This window comes from Lissotriton vulgaris, chromosome 4_1 (assembly GCF_964263255.1).
Source record: "Lissotriton vulgaris chromosome 4_1, aLisVul1.2, whole genome shotgun sequence".
Taxonomy (NCBI): domain Eukaryota; kingdom Metazoa; phylum Chordata; class Amphibia; order Caudata; family Salamandridae; genus Lissotriton; species Lissotriton vulgaris.
In genome coordinates, this window is record NC_141691.1 from 1,719,142,345 (window position 1) to 1,719,155,858 (window position 13,514).

The following is a 13,514-nucleotide window of genomic DNA, read 5'->3' on the forward strand; positions in this document are numbered from 1 at the left end:
GGTAGTACCTCATTCTCTGCCAAGAAAAGAAACGCGAGTTAAACACTGATATCCCCATGGCAGCCGTCTTTGCAAAAAAGTGCCTGCTTACTTTTATGTTCAGTGTCACTTCACAACATAAATGGACTGCTGGGCAGGTATTCCCCTTTCAGAACTTACTCAGGGGAAGCCAAACTGTCTTTGCTTTTGAAAAGCACTGTAGCCTGTCAGCAAGTACATGTAACTTTAGTCAGCAGTAAATCATGGACTGGAATTTGGTGATAACACACAAATGCATTAGTTCCTTGTTTGTGCTACAGAGGCCACTTAAAGTTTGAATGTTAGGTTTGTTTGTGTACAAACAGGCTCTGGGATATGATGAGGATGTGTGGGCATATATCGGTGGTTGTTCCAATATGTAATTGTTTATTTGCGGTCATATATGATGCTGCGTGGCTGATATATGCTTGGTGTTTTCCTTTTTCTTTTTGTTGTGCAAATTTTTTTTTTGAGCGTCCCTCAGACAGGCGTAGCCTTGGGAGGAACCCGGGGCCGCAAGGTGCGTTCGAAGTGTCGATGATCAATGTGTCCTGCAATTCACACTAATTCTCGCAGCTAGCTGCGTTCTTCATTGACGCGCGAGCCGAGTGATCCAGCGCCAAGAGTCACAGGCTCAAATTTTTTATTTTTGCAGGAAGAACATCTTCATTAAATTTCAATACAAAAAGAAAGAAAATACAGTTTGTTCTTTAACATCGAAAGCAGAGAATGGACATATGTAATTCCAAGCTTGGTGTTTTCCATATTAAGGTGCTTGTGCATATGTCCGAAAGTCAATATGATAGCATTTTATGATGTGTTTCTTTGATTATGATGTTGGTTGTGTGAATGTTTGATGGGGTCTGTTAGCATGTAATGTAAATAAAATTTAGAATTATAGATGGGTAACAGTGATGTGTTGTGTAGCTTCTTATTACTTATTGTTCATAATGTTTTGTATTTACATTTAAATGTTCACGGTGTTGCGAGACACAGAACCCTGTAGTATGTCTGTAGGGTTCTAGGTCGAGGCATTCATTGTCCACTCGGCCTCGACCTGGAAGCCGTGCTGCCTGGCATCTACCTGTTATATATATATATATTTTACTTAACAATAAAGCTTGGATTTACAAGGAACTTCAATTAGAAGCATTTCTTCTTCACAACAAATGGCGACGATTGGACACGGACCATTTTCCTGCTATTTTCACTCGGCAAATCGAAAGGAAATATAATTGACGACTATCGCTGTGCTGAACTACAACATTACCAGCGTAGAAGTCAACATTTGGACATTATCCTTACTATTGGCTACGATTTCAATCCTGCAATTCATCGCAGGGGAAAATATTTCTTTTTTACAAGCCTTCAAGGTATGATTACCTTATACAAATTTGGCTGACCGTTATCAACCGCCTTGCACTGCGTCTTTCAACTACTGGCACAGTTCCAGCCTCAAGCTTTGCCTTGCATACTGCTTGACGTAGTGGAGTGTACAGGGCCAATAAGGAAGCGCAATGAGGTCAGCACGTAAGGTCACGTTACGTGACCCGGCGTAGCGGCCATTTTCAGCGCTTCATTCACCAACAACAAATTAAACAGGAATTCAAAATTTGTGAACATACGTGACAAGAATGTTCAATTCTATTAAGGACAAGGAGGCGAGGATTATGCCTTCTCATTTCTTTATTAGAAATGCTCAGCAGCCAATTAGAAAGTAGTAGATAAAAAACAAACTACAGTACCCATGAACACCGGGTATCACATGACCAACCATAGAGACCACAGTATAAAAGGTCATGTAGAGAGTAACACATACCCTTTCTTTGGTGAGGAAAAAACAGTTCAAATTAAACAGAAAGTCCAAGAAACGTTGAACACCAGGAACATGAAGCCATCAGCAGCAGTAGTAATCCACGCTGAAGAACACAGGAGTCGTGCAGACGAAGAGCACCGGAAGCAGAAAAAAACATCGAAAGGCAGGATAAGCCATATGGAACAGAAGACCTCTACTTTGGGTCAGAAACTGAAAAGAAATATATAGCCGTAATACACATCCAGTATAAAGAATGAAGTCAAAATAGGGGGGGTAGAAAAAACAAGGAAGTGCAAGAAACACAATCCATATGCAAAAACAACATTATAATATATAACTTGTGCAGAAAAAACAATAACAACGGGTGGGATAATCCTTGCCTCCTTGTCCTTAATAGAATTGAAAATTCTTGTCACGTATGTTCGCAAATTTTGAATTCTATGTCAGGACAGGATGCTCTGATTATGCTTGTTTAAAGCTGATCCACCATCACAGAAGCAATATGATCAATTGGTTTGTAAAAAAAGTTTTTGAACACTGAATCAAAAGACTAATCTGCGGCCTTCATAATGTCAAGTAAAGTAACACCCATTGAAACAGCTTTAGAAGCCATAGCCCCAAGTGACAAATGTGCACCAAAAATGGAAACATCAATGCCAGCTTCAGACATGAGCCATCTAACCCAGCGGGCCAATGTAGCTGGGGTTACAAGGCGAAAGGGCTTCTGCAAAGCAATCAATAGTTGACCCTGCATATCTGCACGGAAAGGAGCAGTACTTACCTCATAATCCTTGACACATTGAACAACGCAAAGGTTGGGATGATGAGGAAAGGAAGGATAAGTAACTGAAGTAATATTAGTTTTGGTACGTCTGGAAAGAAGAAAAGTGACTCCTTCAGGTGTAAAACTGCGATCCGCCAAGTCCAAAGCACGGACATCAGACACACGTTTGCAGGAAACAAGGCATAATAACATAGTCAGTTTGGCTGATAATTGTTTACGGGATAGCAGAGAATTGGAAGGCCAGGCCTCCAAAAACCTTAAAACAATGGAAACATCCCATAAAGAGACGTACTTAGGACATGGAGGTTTCGCCAGACGAATACCCTTAAGCAATTTGGCAATCAGAGGATGCTCACCCGCAGGTTTACCAGCGATATGAAGATGGCCCGCCAAGATGGAGGAACGGAAGTTATTAACAGTGCAGTAAGCCAAACCGGAGGAAGCAAGAGAGGCTAGAAGATTGATCATTAGAGAGGCATCCTCTGAAGTGGGATCAACCTCCCGTTGAATACACCAGTCACACCATCGCTTCGAGGATCCTCTGTATCGTTTATGAGTATTGGGTGACCAGGCTTCACTCATAAACTTGGAAGCGTCTCGTGAAAGGCCTGGGACCGTCCAGCGATCCCCGAAAGTCGCCATGCTAGCAGGAGGAGATTGCCTGATAGAATCAGGGGATGCGGATTGCCGAGAGCAAGAGATTCCACTTCTGGGGAAGAAGGAGCGGCACCGCACAACACGCCTGAGTACTCCACAGAGGAGCGATCAGAATCAAGTCTGACTGATAGCGCTTCGTGCAAGCCAAGACCCTGGGAATCATCATGAACGGGGGAAAGACATAGCACAGAACCGACGGCCCAGTCTGCAGAAATGCATCCATGACCAGGGCTTCCGGATCCAGTCTCCAGCTGAAAAAACGAGGGAGCTGAGTGTTGAGGCGAGAGGTGAATAGGTCAATCTGACACTGGCCCCAGAGTCGGAGGAGAGAACGGAAGACGCGAGGATGAAGCCTCCAATCGCTGTTGTCCCGAAGGTGATGCGAATTACAGTCCGCAATCTGATTGTTGCGACTGGGAAGATACTCGGCAATAACAGTGATCTTCTGTTGCAGACAAAAATGCCAAAAATCTTTGGCGATCTCCGCCAATATTTTGGATTTCGTTCCACCCAACTTGTTGACATAACGAACTGCCGAAATGTTGTCCATGCGGAGAAGTACGCAGCAATTGGACCGAAGAGGAGAGAAGCAACGGATCGCAAATGACCCCGCCAGGAGTTCCAGGCAGTTGATGTGGACAGACAACTCCTGGGAGGACCACTGACCCCCCGTCGAGATGGGACCGCACCGGGCTCCCCAACCCCACAGACTGGCATCGGACTCTCTCACCAGATCCGGAGATGAACCGAACAGGGCTCGCCCATTCCAGGCCTCCATGTGGTCCAACCACCACTGCATCTCCCTCCTCGCTGCCTCTGAAAGAGGAATTAGATCGGAATAGCGAAGGCCTTTTTGGAGATGACGGATCTTCAAACGCTGGAGTGCTCTGAAATGCAGAGGGCCCGGGAGGATCGCCTGAATGGACGACGCCAACAGACCTACAACTCATGCTAACGATCTCAATGACACAGTCTGTCTGGAAATAATTGGAGTCAATTCTCTCTTGATGTACCGAATCTTTTGATTGGGCAAGAGAAGTTGACATGAAAGAGAGTTGACCTGGAAGCCCAGAAAATCCATCACCTGCGAAGGAATCAAAACCGATTTCTGAGGATTCACCAGAAATCCCAGAGATTGTAAGAGGTCAATAGACCACTCCAGATGTGTCAGGAGTTTGAGGGGACAGTCTGCCATGATCAGAATGTCATCCAAGTATATTATCAATCGAACACCCCGAGCGCGCAAACATTCCACAATGGGCCTCAGAAGTTTCGTGAAGCACCAAGGTGCTGGCGAGAGGCAGAACGGGAGAACTTTGTATTCGAACCATGTCCTGGAATTGCAGGAATCAACGATGTGGCTCGAAGATCGGAATCAACAAGTACGCATCTTTGAGATCGAGACGAACCATCCAATCCCCTTCTCGAAGAAGATCGTGCAACAGATAGATTCCCACCATCTTGAAATGTCTGTAAACGACTCCTCCGTTGAACTCCTTCAGATTGAGAACCAGGCGTGAGCCGCCTCCCTTTTTCTGAACCAGAAAAACCGTGCTGACGAACCCGTTGGGATGGCGTACAGTTGGAATTATCACTCCCTTTTGAAGCAGAGGGTTGATTTCTGCTGAAATGAACTCTTGTTCCTGAAGGGAGAAACACAGAGGAGAGGGAGGGAGGGTTTGATGCTGGGGCTGATAAAACTCTATCTTGTAGCCTTGAACAGTTTCCAGCACCCAAGCATCTTAGATTAGAGATTAGACGCCAATTGTGCAGAAAAAATCGTATCCTGCCCCCCAGAACCACATCGCAAGCTGGAATCAAGCTCACCTGAAGTGTTGGAATCCTGGTAGCCACCTTGATTACCGCCGGAACGTCCCTTTTTATATTGCCCTCTCCCCTTGCGAGAGGGATAGAAGTTGGAACGGGTGTTGTAGCCTGAGTCTTGTCCACCGCTTCTCTGAGACTGGAATCCCTTCTGGGAATTTTGTTGAGAGCCACGGCCGAACGAGCGTCCTCTATGTCGTCCGGCCCTGCCAAAAACCGGACGAAACGCTCGCCGCAGCGAAGCTTGGGCCTTGTCAAGACCACTGAAAGTTGACACAAACTTCGTAAGTTCTTTCAAGAAGGGCTGGCCAAACAACAGACCATGTGCAACGGGACAGATTCAGAAGAGGAGAGCTCCGCTAACTTCGGATCCAATTTAAGGAGAATCGAACGACGTCGCTCACATGACATTGCACAGTTGGCATTACCCAACTGGCAAATAGCCCTCTGAGCCCATTCGATAAGTTCATCCAGGTCAACAAGGGCCAAAGACTCTTTGGCTAGAAATCCAAGATCCAAAATTTTTGTGAGAGGACCCAACAAGTCCAGGAGCTTGTCCTGACAGGAGCGCCAAGATCTGTCAAGACCCTTCTTCGGGTCTTTGGCGTATTTTTTGAGATAGGTGACCATCATGGGATCAACCTCTGGAGTGTCAGCTGATTGGTCGGCGAGATCCGGGCGAGGACATTCGGAGTGACGGCGGGCCCTGACATCTTTTTCAAAGGGTTGCCTAATGTGAGTTTGAACATACTCCGCCACAGCGGGGGAGGGAAGCCAGGAAGTGGAATGCGGATGAAAAATGTCTGAAGGATCGAAGGTTAATACAGGAGGATGGGTCGGAGCATCAACATAATGCTCTTTACATGACTTCTTACGTGGTGGAGGGTCATTGTGATCCGAAGAAGTTGAGGAATGATTATCATCCGTATCTATAGGGGAAGTCGTGGATGCTGCAACGCCCACCGAGGCTGTAGTGGAAAACCTGTCAAAGGCTAGAGTCTTGGCCAACTTTTGAAAATCCGCTCTATGTGGATTAACTGGCAACTTAGAGGATCGTGAGGACGGCAACCAGCCCTGTTGCTTAGCGTACAAAGTCATATGGCGCTTTAAGGGATTAATAGCACGAACAAGTGCCTTATTAACAGAGTGTTGTACACCCTGGTCTAAAGCATCCACCAAATCTTACTCCATAGAGCCAGAGACGTCATCCTCATAAGAATAGTCATCTTCATCAAAGTATCCTTCCATAGTGACACAAAAGTGTTACAGTAATGCCCACAAGATGACTCAATATCAATAATGGCCAAAGGCACAATGCAGGGGGGAGTGTAGAACCCCACAGCAAGCCAGGAGCACAGATAGAACCTGCACACACTGCAAACAATAAAATGTGGAGGTAAGACTTGCTGCAAAATACACACTCTAGGCAGAGCCTATGCTTAATTATGCAGCCCAATGCTTATTTGGAGCAAAAGGCGTAATATGAGGCTGAAATTACGAGGCTGTGGGCAGTCGGCGTACAAAAACAACTGTTTTCCTCAGAGTTCCGTGTAAACACGGAAATAAACATCAAAAATGGCCGCCGCGCATGCGCGGTAACGGCCGCCTTCATAATGAAAGAGAGGAGCTCGCGCGCACAGAGCACAGCGCGCGAGTCCCCCAGCCCCGTTCTCCCGCTTCACGGAATCAAGTAAGGACGCGGGCGCAAAGGGGGGGGTGACCACACGCCCCCACAACACGCGCACAGAAGAGGCGAAAAAATGGAACAAATGCACAGCCGATACCGGCAAAGCAGCGCAATACAAAGATGGGAATGACAAAGAGCGAGCAAGCGCTTAGAAAGCCAACAACAGTCCAAAGACAAAGCAAGCAACAATTAAGCAGTAATAGCAAGTAAGTAACAATAAAGAAGCACTTAACTGGCTGCGGAGCAGCAAAGAAAGAGGATGTGTTACTCTCTACATGACCTTTTATACTGTGGTCTCTATGGTTGGTCATGTGATACCCGGTGTTCATGGGTACTGTAGTTTGTTTTTTATCTACTACTTTCTAATTGGCTGCTGAGCATTTCTAATAAAGAAATGAGAAGGCACAATCAGAGCCTCCTGTCCTGACATAGAATTCACCGTAACAAGCATTAAAGCTCAGCTCGAGGTGAATCCTGCAACGAAGGAAATGCTTTTTGGCTACTTTTATTGAACGAAACAAGAAACGGGTGAGATTGTCGGGGCACGACAAGGTCACGTTTAAAGAGTACATTCCAGTGACATTATTACATTTTGTGGTATATTTTTGGGGGTTGATTCTCTTATTTGTCAGTAATTTTACTTGTTATTGTTCATCATATGGGGGATTAAAGTGATACAGTAGTTCAACAAAACATGGCACAACAGAACTTTGCCATCAGTTCTCCTCATCCTTTTTGTGCTTCTGGTTCTCAGCCCAATATAAAGTGGTTGGAGTGGAAAGAGTACTTTGTCAATTATATATGTGCTATAGATGAGGATGGTAAAATGAAAGCGGAACAAAAGAATACTCCTTTACTCTTTACGCCCAGTTGGATCAAAAACATATTCTCACATGCCAAAAATTACTGACGCTGGTATGGATGAATTTGAATGCGCCCTTAAAGACATGGATAAGTACTTTGCCCCAAAGGTGTGCATTGCTGTGGTAAGACCAAGTTCTTTCAGAGAAAACAAAATAAAGAGGAACCTTTAGATAAATGGCTGGATGTTTTAAAGAAACTGGCTATAGATTGCAAATTTCGGGATCTCCATGACGATCTAATTTGTGACCAACTAGTCATTCATAACAACAATTCACCTATTCATGATCGTTTATGGGTGAACAGAGATGCTCCACTGGAGGATGTATTAGCCATTATGAGGAAATCTGAGATGTCAGGAAGATGCACTAATATAGTTAAAGATTCAGAGAGAGACTTAGATAAGACTTCCGCAGGTGTTTTTAAATTACAGACTCCGGCTAAAAGCCAAGTTCAACAAGCTTATGGACATTGTACGAATCAACCGCAAAGAAACTTAGGAAATGACAGGAAACAGGAGGAACGTAGATGCTACCGCTGTGACAGCAGAGAGCATTTAGCTTTCAGCAAACTATGCCCCGCTTTAAAAAATAAATGTGGTATTTGCGGACTTTTAGGCCATTTTAGCAAAATGTGCCATAGGCGTAGTAATGTAAAATATGTATGGAAAGGAGAGGAAAGTACTGAAATAGATACTAATGTGGAGGAAAATTGCATTAAGAATGTACAAGTTAACTTTGTTGTAAATGTTAGGGAGGATTCTCTGAAAGGCAAACCTATTTGTGAGCTATCCTTAGGAGGTGTTACAGCAAATGGCTATGCCGACTCTGAATCACCTTACACTATTGTCAACAAAGAGGTGTAGAGAACAAAATTTGTGGGGAAAATTGGTCATCATCTCAACGCTGCAGATGTCAACCCTGTGAGCTTCACTGGAGAGAGGATAAACATGCTGGGGTTCAGATGGCTCATGTTCCTTTTTAAAGGGAGATCAGCCAGAGGAAAACTGTATGTTGCCAAAGTGGGACCTTCCGTATTAGGTTGGCATGATCAGAACAATTTACATATTATATTAGATCCTAATAGTGATGAAAAAGTACTGACAATGGATGAGACAACTAAATTAGGTGATGTGGTGAGTAAAAAATGTCCTAATGTATTTGGCAAGGTATTAGGAGCACTTAAGGGGTTCAAACACAGAATTGTACTCAAAGAGAATCCAGAACCTAAAGTTCATAAAGTTAGACCAATTCCTATGTTAATAAGAGACAAAGTTAACAAGGAATTACAAGATCTAATATCCAGAGGAGTTATTGAAGAGATTGGCACATCGGAATGGATTTCTCCGGTGGTCGTCGCAAGGAAATCTAATGGTAAAATCTGTTTATGTATTGACCTCCGCCACCTTAACAACAATATCGTTATTGAAAGATTTCCCCTTCAAAGATTAATGAAATGGTATCTTCTCTGAGGGGGGGCGACCTGGTTTTCTACCATAGACCTCTCCACAGCATATCATCAGGTCATGCTGGAACCTGAGTCCAGAGGTCTTACTGCTTTTATCACCCCCTTTGGGTGCTACCAGTTAAGACGCATGCCCTTTGGGCTTGCATCAACCGCAGCTGTTTTTCAAAGAATGATGCACAGACTTTTCAGTAAAATGAAGGGTGTCTGTTTTTTCCAAGATGATATCTTGATTGCTGCCAATAGTAAAGATGAACATGACTCTATCTTAGATTAAGTTTTGCATACATTACAGGGTGCTGGTTTAACTGTGGAACTCTCCAAATGTAAATCTGCACAAAGGAGTGTCTCATATTTGGGACACATTATAAGTGAAGAGGGGGTGATGCCAAAGCCTTCACTTATTAACACCATTATAGCAACACCTGCTCCCACTTCCAAAGAGGAAATCAGATCATATCTGGGTATGGCAGAATATTGTGCCAAGTTCATACCAAATTTTGCGTCTAAAGTTCACTATATATGGGCCCTTTTAAAAAAAAATAGTGAAGTTTGAATGTTCAACAGAATGTAAGAGAGAATTTTCATTGATTAAGATCGATTTACAACGTGTGAATGCCTTGAGTAGCTTTGACCCAACTTAGAGTGCTTGTTAACTACCAATGCTAGTGACATAGGGTTAGATGGTAGAGAGAAAATCTTTTTGTTTGCTTCTAGAGCCTTGTCTCCTGCAGAAACTAACAGCTAGATTCATGAAAGGAAATTGCGCTCGCAAAGGGCCACATTCTGAGAATCTGGCCCTTTGCGAGCGCAATTTTTGCATTTGGGATTCATCATCCCAAATGCAAAAATCGCTATTTGCGAAATCGCATATTTGCGAGGAATTGCATTTAAGGAATCTCTATTAGAGATTCCTTAAATGCAATTCATTAACCAATTTTAAATAGCGAATTCGCAATATTTGGCCGCTATTTACCACGAAGTCTGACTTCGTGGTAAATAGCGAAAAAATAGAAAAATGCACATTAGTGCATTTTTCTCTGTTGCATGTTACACACACACATGTCCTTTGGACATGTGTGTGCGCAACACCTGTGTAAATTTTCATTTCAGGGGTGCTACAGGGTGTCCTTTGGACACCCCTAGCACCCTTGAAATCGCTATCTTATTTGCGATTCGCAAATTGTTAATCGCAAATAAGGAATACTCCCCATTCATTCCTATGGGCCTTTAGGCCCATAGGAATGAATGGGGAGTTATTCCTTATTTGCGATTAGCAAATTGCTAATCGCAAATAAGGAATGTGTAGGAATCGCAATTTATTTAGCGATTCCTACATGAATCCCGTTTTGCAAGTCCTTAATAGCGATTCCTTAATAATCGCTATTAAGGACTCGCAAAACGGCTCTTTGATGAATCTAGCTGTAAGTAGCCTATTATTGAAAAAGAAGCCTTGGTTTGCGCTTGGGGTTTAGAACATTTACGAGCATTTGTTTGGAGAAAACCTGTAGTCATCTGCACAGATCATCGACCCTTAGTACGTATTTTGACTATTGAAGGAAGTGTGGGAGCCTCTGCTCGCTTAGCCAGGATTTTGATGAGGATTAAAGAATAGATCTATAAGATTATTTATGTACCAGGTAAAGACAATATTATTGCAGATTTCTTATCCAGACTACCTGTTCCCTTGGAAGAATGTGTGGATGACCCTTGGGGAAATTTCAGTATAGCTTTTATTCAGGATTCTGGTACACCGGCCATTTAAAAAATGGAATGGGTGGAGGAACAAAATAAGGAAAAAGATTTAGACCTAGTTTTGAATACTATTTGTAAAGGATGGCTTAAGAACCATAACCTTACAGGTGATGTAAAATCTTTGTGGGATGTACGTATGGAATTATCCTTTGATAAAGATTTGTTATTGAGAGGTGACCGAGTTATTCCTCCTAGAAAGTTAGGCAGTAAGGTGTTGCAGTTGGGCCATGAGGGACATTTTGGAATTGTTAGAACGAAATTGATTGTTGAAGGCATCTTTTGGTGGCCTTGAATCAATAGAGATGTAGAAAATTTTGTGAAAGGGTGTTTGGTTTGCTCTTGCACAGACAAGACTTTGAAAATGTTAAGACCCCCAATGAGTGAAGGGTTAATTCCAAGTCTTCCATGGGAAACTATTGCCATTGACATTTTTGGATCTGTGGGAGATCGGAAAGAGTATGGCTTGGTAGTAATCGATCTCTTCTCCAAGTGGCCTATTGTGAAAATTATGGACAGAGTAGATACACAAGTTGTTCTTGAATTTTTGGACAAGATTATTGTTTTGGAAGGATTACCAGTTTCTATTTTAAGTGATAATGGTGTACAATTAACGTCAAATATAACCAAGAATTATTTTGAGAAGTGTGGGGCAAAGCAAAAAACCACATCATTATACAACCCTAGTGGCAATGGCACTGTGGAGCGCTTTAACAGAGTGATTAAGGGTGTGATTCAAGCGGCCATGAGTAAACACTTAGACTGGAAGTTAGAAATACAAAAAGCAGTTTGGGCTTATAGGGGCACCACTCAGACTACTACAGGTTTGTCCCCTTTCATCATGATGAGAGGTAGGACACCCAGATGTAAATTTAACCCAACTTGGCTTTTGGAGAGCAAAGTACAACAATGGCCTCCTAGTCAATCAATCAATCAATCAATCAAGAGTATTTGTAAAGCGCGCTACTCACCCGCTAGGGTCTCAAGGCGCTGGGGGGGGTGGAGGGGGGGGCTGCTACTGCTCGAAAAGCCAGGTCTTGAGTTGCTTCCTGAAGGAGAGATGGTCCTGGGTGAGTCGTAGGTGGGTGGGGAGGGTGTTCTAGGTCTTGTCCGCCAGGTAGGTGAAGGATCTTCCTCCTGTGGTGGTTCTGCGGATCCGTGGGACGGTGGCGAGGGCGAGGCTGGCGGAGCGGACCTGGCGGGTTGGCGTGTAGAACGTGAGGCGGTTGTTGAGGTATTCGGGGCCCAAGTCGTGGGTGAGGAGTCTGAACGTGATCCTTTTGCTGACGGGGAGCCAGTGCAGGTCCCTCAGGTGGGCGGAGATATGGCTGTGTCGGGGGATGCTCAAGACGAGTCGTGCTGAGGCATTCTGGATGCGCTGGAGTCTTTTCTGTAATTTGGCGGTGGTCCCAGCGTAGAGGGCGTTCCCGTAGTCCAGACGGCTGGTGACGAGGCCTGGGTGACCGTTTTCCTGGTTCCGGTGGGGATCCAGCGGAAGATCTTACGGAGCATGCGGAGTGTGTTGAAGCAGGAGGAGGTAACGGCGTTAACTTGCCTGGCCATCGTGAGGGAGGAGTCAAGGATGAAGCCTAGGTTGCGTGCATGGTCCGTGGGCTTGGGAGGGGGGCCCAGAGCAGGGGGCCACCAGGAGTCGTCCCAGGCGGAGATGGATGGGCCGAGGATGAAGACTTCCCTCTTGTCTGAGTTCAATTTCAGGCGGCTGAGCTTCATTCAGTCTGCAATGTCTTTCATTCCGTCCTGGAAGCTGGCTCTGGCGGAGGTGGGGTCGTTGGTGAGGTAGAGGATCAGTTGTGTATCGTCGGCGTAGGAGAATATGTTAAGGTTGTGCTTGCATGCGATGGCTACGAGGGGGCTCATGTAGACGTTGAAGAGGGCGGGGCTGAGCGAAGAGCCTTGAGGTATGCCTCAGATGATCTTGGTGGCTTCTGCGAGGAAGGGCGGGAGATGGACTCTTTGGGTTCTGTCGGAGAGGAAGGAGGTGATCCATTCCAGGGCCTTTCCTTGGATCCCGGCGTGGCGGAGGCGGGTTGTCAGGGTGCGGTGGCAGACCGTGTCGAACGCAGCCGAAAGGTCGAGCAGGATGAGGGCGGCGGTTTCTCCGTTGTCCAGCAAGGTCCGGATGTCGTCGGTGGCCGCGATGAGGGCAGTCTCCGTGCTGTGGTTCGCTCGGAATCCAGACGGCGATGGGTTGAGGGAGCCGTTCGTCTACAGGAAGGCTGTCAACTGTTTGTTGACGGTTTTCTCGATGACTTTTGCAGGGAAGGGGGGAAGTTCTGGTGGATGGTGTTCATTGTGTGGGTGGTATCTTCCGTGCTGACCTGAGTCCAGGTGCACATGGTGGTGGTGGGGGGTGTAGGTTCGGTGGTGGGGTACGTGTTCTGAGCGCCGAAGCTGTTGTGTATGTCGACAATCTTACGGTGAAAAAAGGTGGCCATAGAGTTGCAGAGGTCTTGAGAAGGCGTGATGTCGTTGACGCTGGGGTTGGAGAGCTCTTTCACGACGTTGAAGAGTTCCTTGCTGTTGTGGGTGTTGTTGTCCAGTCGTTCTCTGAAGGATGACCTTTTGGTGGTGCGGATCAGCTGGTGGTGTTTGCGGGTGGCGTTCTTGAGGGCTGTCATGTTATCCGTTGA

At 45.2% G+C, this 13,514-nt stretch overlaps 1 non-coding gene across 1 annotated transcript; it reads right to left on the reverse strand.

Moving 5' to 3' along the window:
• Nucleotides 1-492: 492 nt before the first annotated feature.
• Nucleotides 493-646, reverse strand: LOC147724446 (5.8S ribosomal RNA). The gene has a single exon (XR_015295515.1). It is a non-coding gene; the product is annotated as a 5.8S ribosomal RNA (ribosomal RNA).
• Between the last annotated feature and the right edge of the window lie 12,868 nt (nucleotides 647-13,514).